Source organism: Scatophagus argus, chromosome 23, assembly GCF_020382885.2.
Source record: "Scatophagus argus isolate fScaArg1 chromosome 23, fScaArg1.pri, whole genome shotgun sequence".
In the NCBI taxonomy this organism is placed as follows: domain Eukaryota; kingdom Metazoa; phylum Chordata; class Actinopteri; family Scatophagidae; genus Scatophagus; species Scatophagus argus.
This window is the reverse complement of record NC_058515.1, coordinates 13161899-13177807: the sequence shown is the minus strand read 5'-3', so window position 1 is coordinate 13177807 and position 15909 is coordinate 13161899. Positions and strand designations below refer to the sequence as shown.

Below are 15909 nucleotides of genomic sequence, written 5' to 3'. Positions count from 1 at the left end.
TGCTTGAGTTATTATTCTTTCCAGCAGGACATTTTGGACACAGCTAAGGGACAAATGCAAGATATGTGTGTGGTAGATTTTGCACGTTTCATTGCATTACTGTGTGTGTGTGTGTGTGTGTGTGACAACTGTTGAAATGTGGAAAGCTGTTGGATTGCGCAAGATCCTTCACTGCTCAGTCACTGTGAGCTAGCTAGTCTAGAAGTTTGACTTAAAGGGACAGTTCACCCCAAAATCCAAAATGCATATTTTAGTCGGTATCAGAACTGTCCCTTTAAAACTGCCTTGGGTATGTGTATGCATGTTTGTGCACAGTGTTAAGTTTCTGAAGACTTACAAAATATTCAGTGTTTTGCAGAGTTTGACAGCGTTTACCAGAAGTTATGAATTATATGCACTATGGCTGATAGTGCAAAGCCATATAATGCTGCAGTGCACCGCCTGCTTTTGACACCTGATGTAATGAAGCGAATGTTATTGCAGGGCTACAGTGTGTGTGTGTGTGTGTGTAGCGTAATGTAACATGATAAACAGTTGAGCCAAGGCAGCGTGACGGAGAGTTTAAGACGTGAAAGCCTTCACAGAAGAGTGGAAGCTGTTAGAGCTGCAATGCTGTCTGTGTGTTTAGAATGAGATGTCACTAAAGTCCCTGTGATGGTCAGATGTCCCAATTCTTTTGTCTATATAGTGTATTTCAATGTTCCTGTTGGTCGAACCATCCACAACCTTTTTGCTGAAAGCTGATTATTGGTGAAATGCTTCAGCCTGTTGTCTGGGCTTCAGCAGAAGTGAAGTGATGGCAGAGCTAATGTCTTAAGACTCGCTTGTAGGTTTAATTCTCACCTTTAGGTTGAGACATTGTGATATGGGGGGGTGAATTATGGTGACTTATGTGCCAGGGAGAGCCAACAGTCTGCAGGTTTTCATTTCAGTCAGAGACTCATGCACTAATTAGCACTAAGTGAGGGGAAGAGCTCACCAGTAAATTACCGAGCGAGGCGACAGACTGAAAACCTGCTTACATAACAAACCTCTTCTTTTTCTTGAGGTGGATAACAGATATTTTTCAGCCAAAAGGCAGAAAAAAAATGTCAAAAAACACCAAAATTTGAAAAAGCTGCTGATGCAACTCTAACACCACACTCCAGCGGCACAAAAAATATATAACATCCCAGTTATTTGTCTCTGCCTCACAAATCCGAATGTACTCTTGCTTTTACTCTTGATTGTTGGTTTCTGAATCTCAGTCAGTGTGGAAGTGCACGGCCTTCATTTGCTCGGCCCGCAGTTGGCCATCGATGGACGTGGAAACGCCCTCAAACGTCGGTTTGCATGTCGATGCTGGCAATTAGAAGAGCAGCAGAGAAGAAGATTAAAAAGTGCAATTTAACCGATTGTGTTGCATCAGGGAGGCTCTCCAGCAGCACCAGAACAGCTGCCATTACGCGCGACCATTACGCACGGCCGTGGCTATTTAGAGCACCTGTGCAGCTGATTTATGCTTACCTGTAAGTCACCATATGCACAGACTCCCCATGTGATGATCGATGATTAATGTAAAGAGCTCATATTGAACAGACAAAGTGCAATTCAGGATCAAATGAAAAGAGGGAGACGGTGGCTCCAATTTAACAAGAAAATACTTTATGCTTCCAGAAAAAACAATTTCTACGTGGAAGAAAACGCGTACGCGTCGTTTATACATCTGACCCCGGGAGTCAACCCGTGGTCGGTGAAGCGAGTCGGACTCTGCAGTCTCTCTCTCTCTCTCTCTCTCTCTCTGTCCCTCCCTCCCTCCCTCCCTCTTTTCCTCTCAGCACTCGTCGTGAGGGGTCCTTGATCGCCGCTTCTCTCTCATCCCCGCCGCGCTACTCCCCCGGTGTCAACTTTCCCTAAAGGAGGCGGATCTTTCCACATCCCACCAAATAAAGTGAGCCACCGCTTGGCCTGGAACTTAAAGCAGGAGTCGGTGCTATTTTGTTTTCTGTGTTGGCTCAGGACGCGCCTCGGTGCGCCACCAAAATGGATCGCAGAACGTGTCCCGTGCGCCCGCCCCGGTGTCCTGCCGCCGGGACAAACTGACAGACTGAACCCACACCTGCACTCACTTCCCGTTTTCTGCTCTCCTCCAGCGTGCGGCTGTGGGTTCCTGCGTGCCTCCGCTCGGGAGATAAAACAAAAGCGGAGATTCATTCCTCAGCCCAGCGGAAGGACGTGGACATACTGTAGCTGAAAGACAAGAGGGGGGATGTAGCTGTTTTGTTTTTTAAATAAGGACATCGCAAACCGCAGGGACGCGGAAGGGATGGACGCCTTCACGGGTGAGTGAACCTGCTTCTGTCTCAGAGAGAAAATCTCACATTTACTCCAAAGATGAGAATATTTGGTCACATCTTCGAGGCGGACGGTCAGCAGATGGAGGTCAGAGCTGTTGCAGTCATGTGTGATAAAGATCAGACGGGGAAAGTTAGTGACAGCAAAGCTGCGGCAAATGCGGAAGGCTGAGCACATTTGGACGAGACGAAACTTTGAGGGAATCGAGTTCTTGGACAGTAAAACGCGAACGAGAGCGACGCTGAGCTTAGGGCGCGTTGAACAAACACAATAAGCAGCACTGAGGTGTGTGTGTGTGTGTGTGTGCCACATCATGAGCGACTGAAGGAATATACAGAAGCTGTTTGATTGGCTGTGCCGTTGGAGTTACAGGTGGATGAAACGGCTCAGTTTTGGAGATTGTGCGTTTTTACGCATCTCACGCGCTCCAAAACGGCCTCGTCAAGTGATTTAATTTGGTTGCGTGTTTTAAAATCGTCGTTTCTCTGTTTCTGTGGAAAACCCACAGTCGATAATAATCCTGCCTAGACGGTGGAAAATAGTGTCGTGAAGGAAAACCAGGACACAATCAGGGAGGATTGTGGATTATTTCTGCTGAAGTTTCTCATTCAGATTCGCAGCTTTGGTTGAAGAAATGACGCGATGTTGAGGCTCAGCACTCGGCCGAGATGCTGTGGGTTCCTCAGAGGGCGTGTTGGCTTCTCTGATTGTGTGTCGCTGGGCTTCATTCAGAGAGAGGGTGTGGCTGCTCGCGTGTTCACCCCTCTGAACAAGGTTTTCCGCACCTCTGGGTGGAATCAGCAGCAAATACCTGCACCAGAGTGGGAATTAAATCATCTGTGTGTGTGTGTGTGTGTTTATTCAGTGACTGTCCCGCTAATCCACCTGTCTCCAGGGAGGATTAGAGCACTTAGGACATTTTGGGACCTGTTTTCTCTCTCTCTCCCTCTCTCTCTTCTGCCTTTCATCCACACAATCTGCGAGACAAAGCGCTGATTCCTTCAGTTGGACCCCAGAGACGCAGCCACAAGTGCAACATTTGGTTGGAGGCGTTCAGCCAAAGCTGCCTGGCTGTGCCTTTTGTTTGAGTGCACATGTGTGAGACTGGCTGGCCCTGCTGATGAGATGTCATGCAGATAGAGCAGTGAGCATGTTACCAGCTCAGGAGAGCAAACGCTTCAGGTTGTTAGTGGTTAAACCGTCCTCAAGGCTCATCTGAATGCATTCTGAGACTTGGTCGTTTATTGTAGCCTCTTTGTCTTGCTCTCAGCTCAGTTCAGTCTCTCTCCCTCTCAGCTCAAATAAAAATTTCCAATTCAGCGTGCTTTATTGGCGTGAAAATGGAAAACCCAAATCAGAGAAGCCTCTCTCTTCACCTCTGCATTGCCATCCTTCCTCGGCCTCGGCTTCATTTTGTTGCTTTTTCAGGGCTGTTCCCTCTCATCATCTCTCCAATTCCAGGTCCACATTTTGCTCACAGACGTCCTCTGACGCTCACTGATTGGTATTCTCAACGTGAAGCTCACCGTTCCACTGAATACGCTTGGTTTTTTAAGAACACGTTTGGGGCTCGGCGTGATTTCGATCGTCACCGCTTTTCTATTGCAACCATTCGGTGAAGGCTGGAATCGCTGACACTCATGATTGTATGAAATGATTGAACAACAATTTCTGAGGCCCAGGTCTCAGACATGGAGACACACTCCAGTCCGCCACACAGATGCCACATCCATCCATCCCACCCCTCATTTGACAGGATCAGCAGGCTCGACATATAGCCGTTAACTGTTTTCTTCCTCTCTAAGTAAAAAATAAAATCTATAAGAAGGAATATGAACGGCAGCACAGGAAAGAACAATAACTGCAGAGGATGAGATCAGAGTGCTGGAATCAGGAGGAAAATGGATTTGGAGGGGGAGCCAGTAATGCAGGGAATGAAATGAAAAGTGATTGTGTGGTGGGCTCCAGGGTGTGTGTGTGTGTGTATCCATCACTGCCAGCATGCATACACAGAGTGAAGTGTGTGTTGTCTTAATCTTAATGTGAAACTACACACATTATATGCCCATGCAAGAATGTGCTCCTTTCGAATCCCAACAAGGCTGCTCATTCGTTTCTCCTCTTCGCAAATCAGAACCAGCTTTTCGAATCGGGGAAATTAGTGACAAAACGGGCCAAGCTGACTGTTTCGTCAGAGCAGGAAGATGAAGTGCACGTTTCCTTTAAGCCACCATATTGACAGAGAACCAGAGAGCTTCTTCTTCTTCCTCTTCTTATCCTTGTCAAAACCATCTCCGTGTCTCTCTGAATAAATCTTGGGAAGCTGAATCCAAAGTATGAGCCTTGCAGTGTGTGTGTGTGTGTGTGTTCAGTCAAGATGGCAGAGCTTCAGTCATTCAGAGGAAAAGGATTTCATTTGGCTGAATTGCCTCAGTCTCTCCCGGCCGAGACTCGCAAGATTAAAGTTACAATCAGTCATGTGAAACAACCGCAGCCTCCACTGCCAGTCCCTCTTTGCAGACCCCCGACCTGTCAGGGCGTGGGTGGTGGTGGTGGTGGTGATGGGGCTGCTCGCTGATCACAGATCGGAGCTTTAACCTCCAGCGTTGGCAGGTTGGCGGGAGACAAACCTAATCAACCGCGAACCACTCGCTGCTGCATCGCTTTTCTCCTCCCAAATGGAAAACAGAGATAAATATAGAGACTTCTCGAGTCTGATTACATCTTTCTCGTAATGGTGAGGCGATGCTTTTGTGTGTGTGTGTGTGTGTGTGTGTGTGTGGAGTGGGATTTGCCAGCTGTGGCTGCCTCAGAAAGGCCTACATGAACAAATAAAAGGTGATCTTTAAAGCCCCTCTGCATGAAGCTCACGTTCACTCTCCCGCTGGTATTTAAAATAATTTCCTCTTCCCAAAGTGTCTTGTTCCTCGTCGGTTCCCTTGTGATATTTTAAATAAAGAGGATCTCACCTTATTCAAAGTGTGACGCTTTTGGGAGTCAGCAGAGACAATTCACTGCGTGAAATAAAATAAAAGAGAGGAATTGCTGTGAAAAGGTAAAGGGACATTCACCACAAAAATTCCAATTAGTTTTGATTTTTGGGTGAACCGTTCCCCTTTTCAAGCAAGTTTCAAAATGAGATATCAACCTGGACTTTTATGAAGTGTTGATTTTTAAGTAAATTCAAAAGTTAGTCTCTCCAAATGCTTGCATCCGTAGGAACCCCCCCATCAGTTTATGACATGTAGTGAAATATGAATATTGATCAGCGAACATTAAGGCCCCATGTTCTTTTTTCATTCTTCGGTGAAATGGAAATTGTCCAGACCGAATGACTTTGCTGCCCCTGTGAAGCCATTTAATGTCAGGTTGGATCCAGATGGGGCTGTGGGACTCCGATGAGGCTTAACGGGTGCAGGACTGATAAATGGATGGATGAATTATGGAAGACTGACATAACAGTTTGGGATTGACAGAGCTTTTACATTTTACATTTGTGATGCGGTTTTAGTGGTCCAGCGGTTCGGGACCTCGGGGGACCTCCATGTGCAGTGTGCAACCAAAACGAGACCCTCAGCACTGAGATCAAATGTTCTCACTCTGTTCCCACTTGTGCACTCAAAAAGCCTTCGATGGAGGCCCATTCAGCCTCGATTTTCATCTGGACTGAGTGGCCAAATGAAGAGGGGAAAAAACCTGCATTCTTGGGAGGAACTATTATGTTCATTCAAAGAGCTTTTTCTGAAGAATGCATTAATGTATCCGTGCTGCATACTCTCTGATTATATGAATGATTTTCTTCTTTTGTCCTGCAGCCAACTTGGCACTTTTCCTTTTTGTGATGCTTCCTGAGAGATTTTCTCTTTTTTGTGCCCGTTTGGAGGACAGCATCCTTGTTTTCTATCTATTCTGTACAAGCAAAGTAAAAATATGGTTGTTCTGAATGCAAAGGATTTAAATTGGTATATTTTTGCCAAAAAAAGAAAAAGAAATCAAAGTTCCCACAGGAAAACAGAAGCAGGCTGTTTTCAGTGGACTTAAATGTAAAAATGAAGAAAGCATCAGAACCTGAGTGAATTCGTAGCTCCTCTCCTCTTTTGCCTTGACCCTCTACATCAAACTTTTCTTTCACTCTCGAGTCACCACCTCCCGCCTCCTTTCAAGTGCCGTCAGTCTTGTTCACACTTTTGCGTCAGCACAGTGCACTTTAATTATTCTGAGTAGCTGCAGCTTTGTCAGAAATAAAAGGCTCGCTCGGCGCTGCGGAGACCTTCGGCTACAGAAAAGCGTAGCCTACAGTACATGCAGTCTGAGCTCATTTCATCGCTCTGTCACGCATCAAACCTTGAATGGTTTTACGTTGTAAACCTCCGGAGATCTGAAAAGGTTCGTCTGTGTGCGAGAGAGCAGCGAACGTGAGGAAAGTTGAAACAAGGGGAAGAGAAAAGTGAGGGAAAAAGAGCACAGCATTATGTTGAAGATGTATTTTGCAGAGATGGGACAAGGCAGTTTGTGTTCAGAAAGGGAAGGCCAGGAAATCACAAAGTAGAGAGCGAGATCAGATGTACAGCCGCCTCTCAGTTCTGCAGCTACAATCACAAGGTCAACAGGGGCAGCTATAATCCACTATAATCCCAATTTCTAATCTGTATGTATAGATTTAAATACCCCCCCGGTCCACTCGTCATTGGATAAATACTCAGCCCAGCAGCTTTGAACAGAATAAAACCCACGAGAGGCTTCTGTACTGTACAAACTGTAATGTGTATGATTAAGCATTTTATGCAACGCTCGCACAAATAAAAAAGATAACTAACAATGACACGTAATCCACGTGACATAATGCTTTAGAATCACACATACATCCATGTTAAATGCAGTTGAGCGCAGTGCAATGAAAAATGTAAAAACTGGTGTGAGGAAGGAACGAATGAATGTCCTGAAAGCAACAAAGACAAAAAAAACGACTAACGAGTGCCATTGGACCACAGGAAAGTGGAAACGAAATCTCAACAATCGATTCTGTTTTTATTGAAATAAATTGAACGTTTATTGACAATAAACATTCAGTGTCTCAACCAGTTCAGTTAAATTCAGTCTTTTGGCTGTAAACTTCCGGGTTTTCCAGCAACACTGGAATGAGATACTTCACTGTTCACTGGAACAAAATCCTGTGACATATTCCAGCCTTTTGGAACAAGATACTTCAACATAAACCAGCTTTATCAGAATACTACACTTCCGTATATTCCAGTCTTACTAAAAAAGCATGAGTGTATTCAGTGTGTGACCTCACAAATGCTCTGCTGCATGAACGGGCCCACAGAAACCCTACAACATGTTGTGGAAAGCCTCCACAGAAGAGTGGAAGATGTCAGAGCTGCAGAAAGTCCCTGCTGGTGTGGTGGTCAGGTGTCCCAATACTTTTGTCCATATAGTGTACGTTGATATACAGTATTTCAGCCAGCTTAGAGCAAAGTACTTCATTATAGTACACTTTTATTTGAGCCAGATCTCTTGATGTACGACAGCCTTTTCAGAAAACGATACTTGAGCGTATTCTGATCTTGTTGGAAAGTGAGAGTTTAATAATAACACTTTCATGTATTCCAACCTCATTAGAACAGCACACTTCAATTTATGCTTTTTTTATTGCCTCTCCTGCTTTGATTCTTCTCCGTAGTTACACTGTTTTTTTTTTTAAAACCATCCTCGCCGGGACTCTGAGACGATTCTCTCCCATCACATTGTTTCCCTGCTGCTCCCCACAGCAGCCTTTCAGATCAGATGTAAGTGTGAGGTAAAGTGCGAATCACATCCCGTATGGCTCCTTGTCCATTCCCGCGTCCTTTGTGCTGTGGCTGACGCTATCTGCTCTCAAAGCATACGCACCTGTCAGACTGCAGGGCTGACCTCCCTTTCGGTGTGACTGCGAAGGCGGTGAGAGTCAAGGACGTCAATAAATCCGATGACATAATGGCCACTCCTGACTCTGTGTGTGTGTGTGTGTGTTTGGATAACGGCCTCAGCTATAAATAGCAAAAAAAAAAAAAAACCCACCCACAAGTGCTTGCGTATGTTGGTGGGTGGAAGGGTTTCGGTGTCGCTAATGATTGTTTAAGATGGACGATTTACCGCCACGTCTGCGTGTATACGAAGTGTTTTGCTTTGACCAGCTGAGCTTGTGACGCCTGCTAAAAAAAAAAAACATCACAAAACACCAGGAGGTTTAGATGATATGCACAGCGTCGCACCAAATCACCAGGTATATGGAGGTTTATTAAAGGCAGGCAAACCTGTTAACAAATAGCTGATTGGCTCCTGTCATGTCGCCATTGGACGCGTTTCCATTGGTTTCTCTGAAGCCGAACGTGGCCATGAACGCGGAGACGTTGCAGTGATGGAATACAAGCTGGTGCCTGCTTTCAGTCAGCTGAACTCTTCCTCCTAGTTTGATCTTTGTTGTATGAAGTCGGATCACGGTCCCCGTCATGGCTTTACCGGCTCACATCAGTCGGGCTTGCGGTCTTCTGAAGTGCGTCTTCACACGTGCTGCGTACCTGCGAGTCCGCCGGAATCGTTTGCTGAGTCAATCCCAGCGCCAAGTGGAGTGTTTGTGTTCCCATTTTATTTAGGCGGACATTTTGTTGTTGTTGTTGTTGTGATTCGTGACAGTTTCCTTACCGTCTCAGCAAGGACGGTTTCATCTCAATGAGACGTTTACTGTTAGGGAAGCTGAAGGAGAACTGATGGTGGGCCAGAAACGTCACGTCAGTGTCCCGCAGACGAGTTCGTGTTTACCTGCACGGTACGGTGACCACGACAGCAGCACCTGCAGACGACCCGGTCTGCATCCACATTCGCCCCAGACTTCCATCAGTCCGCGCTGCCCAAAGTTCAGTGCGGCTGAAAAAGCCCCACAGTGTGTGTGTGTTTAACGTTCCCCTGCAGTACCTCACACACCTGGACTTTACACACACACACACACACACCTGAACACTCGTTTGAAAGAAAGTCGCAAGATTGTCATTTAACAAGGCAGCCGTGACGGAGGCTTTCACACGCTTGTGCACATGCAGGCAAACACGCAAATGTTATTCCTGTTGTCGGCTTCTGGGTTCAGCACCACAGACACACACACACACACACACACACACACACACACACACACACACACATACACACATACACACATACACACACTGTAGCACTTTGCCACATGACAAATTCCCTGCTTGTGTCCCAAAGGGGTCTTGGGGAGTTTCCATCACAGGAAAGGATTTGCTTCACACCTGTCAGTGTGTGTGTGTGTGTGTGTGTGTGTGTGTGTGTGTGGTGGCTAAGCAGTGTTGAGAATTCCTTCAATTCCCCCATGTCATTTGTCAAGTTTTGAAGGGGCTTAAAATATAGACGAGTGAACAGTGAACACACACACACACACACACACACACACACACACACACACACACACACGCAGACTGTGAACACATTGCATGTATTTAATTAAAGGATAAAAACTTAATGAGGTTGGATAAACAAAAGTTACTGCTCTCGTGCCAGTTTTTCTTCTTCTCTGTTTATGGCCGTCCTCCTCTCTCGCGCTCTCGTTGTTTGCTAACCTTCGGGCTCAGGGAAACATTAATCGTGTATAAATATTTTTTTTCTTTAAGTGCTGTATAAATGTGTTAAGCCTCGGCGGCCCCCCCTGCTGGTCGTTCATCTTTCCCTCAGCTTGCTCTGTCGCTCTTTTCCATGTTTCTTTTCCCTGCTGGGACCTTGTATCCTTCTCTACTTCCCGGTTGCCTCCTCATACGTTCCTCCTTGTTGGTCCTGCTCTCCCTCCATGCCTCGAACCGCATTGTTTGTTGTCTTTCTTCTCTTTCATGTCTTCTTTTCTGTCATCCGTTCACTCATGCCTCCGTTTTCATTTCTCTCCCTCGTCCTTAACCTCCTTGCCCTTCTCTCTCCATACCTTCTTCTCTCTTTCCTCTTTCTTTTCGCTTTTTTAATTCCCTCTGGGTTCCCTTGTCTTTGGTGGCTCTTCAGTCTGTTTTGGTCCCTCACAATCCCTCATCTCATCTCCTGCAGTCCTAAATCCTGGACCCCACCCCTCCCCCGTTCCTCAGTGCTTTCATCCTCAGACCTTTCTTTCATCTCTTCCTGTATATCATCCTCTCCCTCATCCCTCTCTTATTCCCCTCATACCTCTTCTTCCATTCTCCTCGACTTTCCTTCTCTCCCTCCGCCCTGTGATCCTGTCATCCTCCGGCCTTCATCCCTTCTCTATCCTCCCTTGAATCCCCCCTTGCAGCCCCCCCGCTGCCTTCCATTTTCCTCCCTTACCCTACCTCCACCTTTTTCTTCCCTCCGTTGCTGCTTGCTTCCCAGTCTCCCTCTTCCCTCCTTTTCTTCCAGCCCGTTTGTCTTTTTCGCTTCCCTCTTTTTCCCTTCACTCACTTCACTTTTTCATCCTCCCCATCCCCCTCCTCTCTCTCTCCACTTCTCTCTCACCTTCCCCCCTTCGCTCTGTATTCTAGCCATCTCTCCTTTGAATGCTTAAGGAACAGTTCTGCAGTGTGTGTGTGTCTGATATGGTTGCCACACACACACACACACACACACACTTTACACTCTTTCTCTTTCCTCGCACGCCCTCTCTCACGTTCACACATCTCCTTGCAGGTGATGTGCTTTGGGGATTCATCTGTTCCTTAGCTGTTTGACAGTTTGACACACACTCACACACTTGGACGACCATATGTGCTGCCAAGCGCAGTTTACCAGCTAAAATACTCTTTCGCTTGTCAGTTTATCAACTTCACAACTCCTTCACACTCTCCCTCTGTTTCTCTCTCTCTCCCCTTCCCTCCCTCACACACACACACACACACTCATTAAAGTGTGTATGGTTCAAGGTGTGGAGAACTGAGCCAAGCCCGACAGGGTTTCATTTTCCTGTGAAAGTCCCAACCAGACAGTATGAAAACCAGATATAAAAACTCCATTAAGGCAGCTTAGGCGAGTCCATTAATCACAGGTATTTAACCTCCGATGATGTCACTCACACGCACTTTTTCAGTCACAGATTTACTGGCCAAGGCTGGCGTACAGTGTAATTAGCCTTTGCATTGATTTCCACAGCACAGCTATGTGTGCCGGTCTAAAGAAAGCAGAGCTGCTGTTGGTGAAGGTGCCGGCTGGCGGCCTTCAGAGCACAGGACTTTGGAGGAGCTGCTGAGATGCTGAGTCTGGATGTGTTGAAATGTGGACGTCCCCAGACGTGAAGCTGCACGTACGTCTGCTTCTGTTTGTTTTTAAACTGACTCTATGGCAGAACTGGCCTCATTTCCACGCCCAGTTTGCCATAAATGGATGCTCGCGCTCATTTTTCCTGTCAGCGAAGGAGAAGCAGAGCAGTTCCTACCTGGTGGGAGGAGCTCCGACAGCGTCAGGCCCTTACGTACGGCTGTGGTTATTTAATAGCAGCACACGGTGATGACATCTCTGTCGTTATTAAGCATCAGACGGATGATTGAGTATTGTTTTTGTAGAGCTTCGCAGTTCAGGGTAAAATTAAGAGCTCATTAAAAGACCATTCGACACGTAGTCCAACTGGAGACGATTAAATTTTAACTTGACTGCAGTCCTCTGCTTGTACGTTGATTTATTTTTTTATTTTCTGTGTGTGTTTGCCTTGACTTTTCTGCTCAGGTTAATAAACCAAATGCACAGCTTGATGGATGAGTCCCAACACGTCTGGTTTAATTATAAAGTTCCTGTGTTTTATTTCAGGTCGTGATGAAAGTGTAACCATTTGACACTCACAGAGCGTGAGCAGAGGTCGTCTTTGTTTCAGTCACAGCTGCCGTGCACCGGAAAAAACAGTGAATGTGTTTACTGTTTTTCTCGCTTACACTGACTGTCTGAGCTTCATTTATTTCTCCGTCAGTTTGTAATTTCGCCTAAAATATTTTTCAAGCCGTACAAAGTTGAATTTCTGGAAGTTAAGCTGTTGCTCGTGAGGCGATTTTCCATGTTTTTTTATGTGTGACTGTTGAACGTTGGTGCAAAACCCCGCAGCTGACCTTGAAATGTCGGCTTTCTAAAATCCTAATTTTGATAACTTGTTGCTGGAGCACATCGGGCACATGCATCACCAGTGGCTGTTGCTGTAGGATGGATTTTCCCTCTCAGTCCACTGTGCCTTCGCAGCTGCAGGAAAAGGGCATCTGCGTTCATACAGCCGTCCTTGGATGAAGTTTTAAAGAGGCTAAAGCCCAAGAATAGCATGTGGCATTGCAATATTTAAGCTTGAATTTTGGATTAAGGGGTTTAACTTGCTATCCAGCTAAACTCTGTCTTGTTTTAAACTTTTAAGAGGGAGATCTCTGAAATATTTATTTATTTATCTATTTATTTTCCAGGATTGATTGAGTGTGCCCAGCAAAGCAGAGCCGGCTAATATTCCCAAGTCAAATCCCCTGTGCATCTGGCCCCCAGCCAGACCAAAGCAAACGCTCAGACAGTATCTGCTAAAGGGCTTAGGAAGATTTCAGCCCCAGCTTTAGATCTGTGGCAGTCTGCTACACAAGTTTATGGCTTTTTGTTTCGTGATGTGTGAAGAGAAAAAGCACATCCTCTTTGAAACTGCCTGATGTGGAGAATTACATAAAACAACAAACAAAAAAAAATATTGGATTTTCACTTGATTTATTACTCAGAAACTGGTTGGAATCTGGAAATGTCCATTTACCAGTGATACAGAAGTGTGTTGTGAGTGTGCATTTGATGTGTTACGCATAAATAACTGCACACGTGCAACACAGGAAGGAATGACATAAACACGCCGCAGTGGCGTCGTGCTGTCAGTCAGTAAGACAGCGGCTGCACATACACTATAAACTCATTTATACAATCCTGTGTATTCATGAGCCCGTCTTAGTTTATGAGATTAATTCTATTCGGGTAACAAATTACCTGAATGCCCGTTAAATCTTGTTGTAATTAAACTAGTAAACTGCGTTCTGTTTTTCCTCTGTCTTCCTCTCGTTACGGGCCGTTGACATCTGCGTGAGTGCAAACGGTGGTGGAAATATGAGCCTGGGAAGAAAGAAACATCACGGATGGGAATATGAGAAGGACATAACGAGTCAAAGGTGACTGCTTTGGCCTCGTGTTCGCCCGATGCATTAAGGGGCAGTCTGGGTAGCACAGTTCTGTATTGTTCTGTTCCTGGGCTCTTCTTATCATGGCAGTCAGTGAGTGGTGACAGTCCCTGTTTACAGCAGCACAAGTCAAGCTTTTGCTGGTTCAGTTGTGGTGTGTTGGTAGTAAAAGAATAAAGATTTATGGATTTAAAATTGGCACGTTGCCTTAACTCCTCTTCTTTCTCTGCTCTCTCCGTCATTGATTTTTCCCTGAACACCTCAGCTTTGAGGACTCTGGCTCCTTGCTCGGTTTCTACGCATCTGCACCTTATTGTCTCCCTCTTTCTCACCCTGCCAGTCCATAAATCCCTAACCTGATGCCTGTGAGGGAATGAGAGACCGTGTGTCGAAAGACGTCCGGCTGAATCATTCTTTTCATTCCTGTCACTGTGGGATTGTCTGCTTTAGCTCGCCTGCAGGCACAGACAGCTCCGGAGGTGGAGGTGAGGAGGGGGAGGAGGGGGAGGAGAACTCTTTGTCAGTTTCTTATTCACTCTCGTTTGTTTTCCTCTGACAAAATTATCTGTCCGACCCTATCGGTTCCTATCAGTTTACCCCGCTGCAGTACTGCCCATGTGTTTCTGTGCTACGCCGGATACCGACAGCACAGTCAGACTCCAATTACTGGCTGATGCGAAGATTGTGCGTTCAGTCTGCAGGGAGGTTTTTATGTGTTGGCATTTTGTTTGAAATCAGTAATAATTCTTGTGCCGTGTGAACGTTAATGAGTGAGGAGATGAATCTCGGCAGTGCTGACTGAAGCTCCCTGCTGTCCCCTTTGAAACCGAGTGTGGTTCAAGTGTCTGATCAGCTGACTGAAACTGCAGCAGGAGGGCTCCACTTGGACTTGACATGGAGAGGGAGTTGTGAGCGAGTATTCATTTCCTTTTAAACTTACACTAAACTGAGGGTTTGAAAACACTTGGTACCCAAGTAACTAACTATGTCTAGCATGTTATTTTAGCACGTTAGCATGACAGCATATCTGCTAATTAGCACCGAACAGTGCAGCTGAGGGTGATGGGAGTGTCATTAGTTTTGCAGGTATTTGGTCATAATCCTAAATCCATCCCACAGTGTGACTTTAAATTTAAATTCTTTACTCATACACCTGGAGCAGAGTGTCGGTGGTGTTTGGAACAGTTCACATGAACTCAGTAGCTTCTCATAATATTCCAGGAGTTTACGTCTGGTGGAGAATCTGCAAGTGCAGGAAACGTCAATACACTAACTGACACTGTCCTGGTTGGTTTGTCTCCTGCCTTGTTTTGAATCCCTGTCCTGGTGCCAGGTTCCCACAATGCCCCAGGGGCACTGGCTGCTCGGCCCTGACCACTGAGATACACAAGTCTGTGGATGTTTGTGGACGGTGATCCATCTGTCTTCCTGTCCGTGTTGTCGAGAGACCTTTTCCTGTGACATTAGCTAAAAATGAGCTTCGAAGGAACATGCCCAAAATATCATTGCATGCACACACACACACACACACACACACACACACAGGAAAGGCCCTCAGCCTGTCAGATTCACCCTGTCAAACAGGAACATGGGGGTTCAGCATAAGTGTGTGTGTGTGCGTGTGTGTCCACATGAGCCCAATTGTATGTGTTTCTCTCTTGTCTCTCACTCTATCCATCTTTGTGTGTGTGTGTGTGTGTGTGTGTCGGCAGGCTGGCTGTGTGCACAGATGCTTGCTGCCTGCCCCCTGCTGCCACTCTGACAATGACATCGGTGCACATATTTTTACACACACAGACACACACACTCCTTCAGACAGAAAAACAAGAAAGGCTGAGATGATTCCAGTTGGTGTGCATACATTTCCCAGCATCCCAAGCATTCTGGGTGGTCTGGGTGTGATTTCCAGCATTGCGGCGCATACTCGTCTGTAGGTCTTACGGCTAAATTCAGCTCGACGTGGATCTAAAGGAACATTTCAGCTGCACTGACGGTTCAAAGAGTCATGTTATTGGTCACCAAATGCATGTCCAGCGGCCTAAAATGGAGGACGCATCCACTTTCACTTAACAACAGGAGCTGATTGCACATATTCATCTTTTGAGTAAATGCAGCGAATTCTGTTCTGTTAGCAAGACGAGAGAGTTTCTGCTTACTTGGCATGTTAGCGCTTAGCTCGCGAGCCACGCCTGTGAGAAGTCGCTACTTAACCAACCTCCCAGATCTGTATGTTTTGGCAGTCACTATCTGAGTTAACTCAGCTTTAAGAGTTTCAACAGAGACGTCGAACGAGCACAACCTCTCTGCATGCTTCGGTCCATGTGAACACAAAAAGCAAAAATAATAAAACTAAGTGCTTTTTGTGTTGGCAGAAGTTTCTGTATTCATTTTCTCTACGTATTCCTACAAC

General features: G+C 46.0%; 1 protein-coding gene across 2 annotated transcripts in view; it reads left to right on the top strand.

Annotated features, from left to right (window-relative positions):
• Window positions 1-1551: 1551 nt before the first annotated feature.
• The window catches only part of htr2cl1 (5-hydroxytryptamine (serotonin) receptor 2C, G protein-coupled-like 1), a 102235-nt gene continuing 87877 nt past the window's right edge, over window positions 1552-15909 (top strand). For both annotated transcript variants that reach the window (XM_046380591.1, XM_046380590.1), the window contains exon 1: window positions 1552-2321. The gene's annotated coding sequence lies outside the window, so the exon portion shown is untranslated. The remainder of the gene's footprint in view (window positions 2322-15909) is intronic.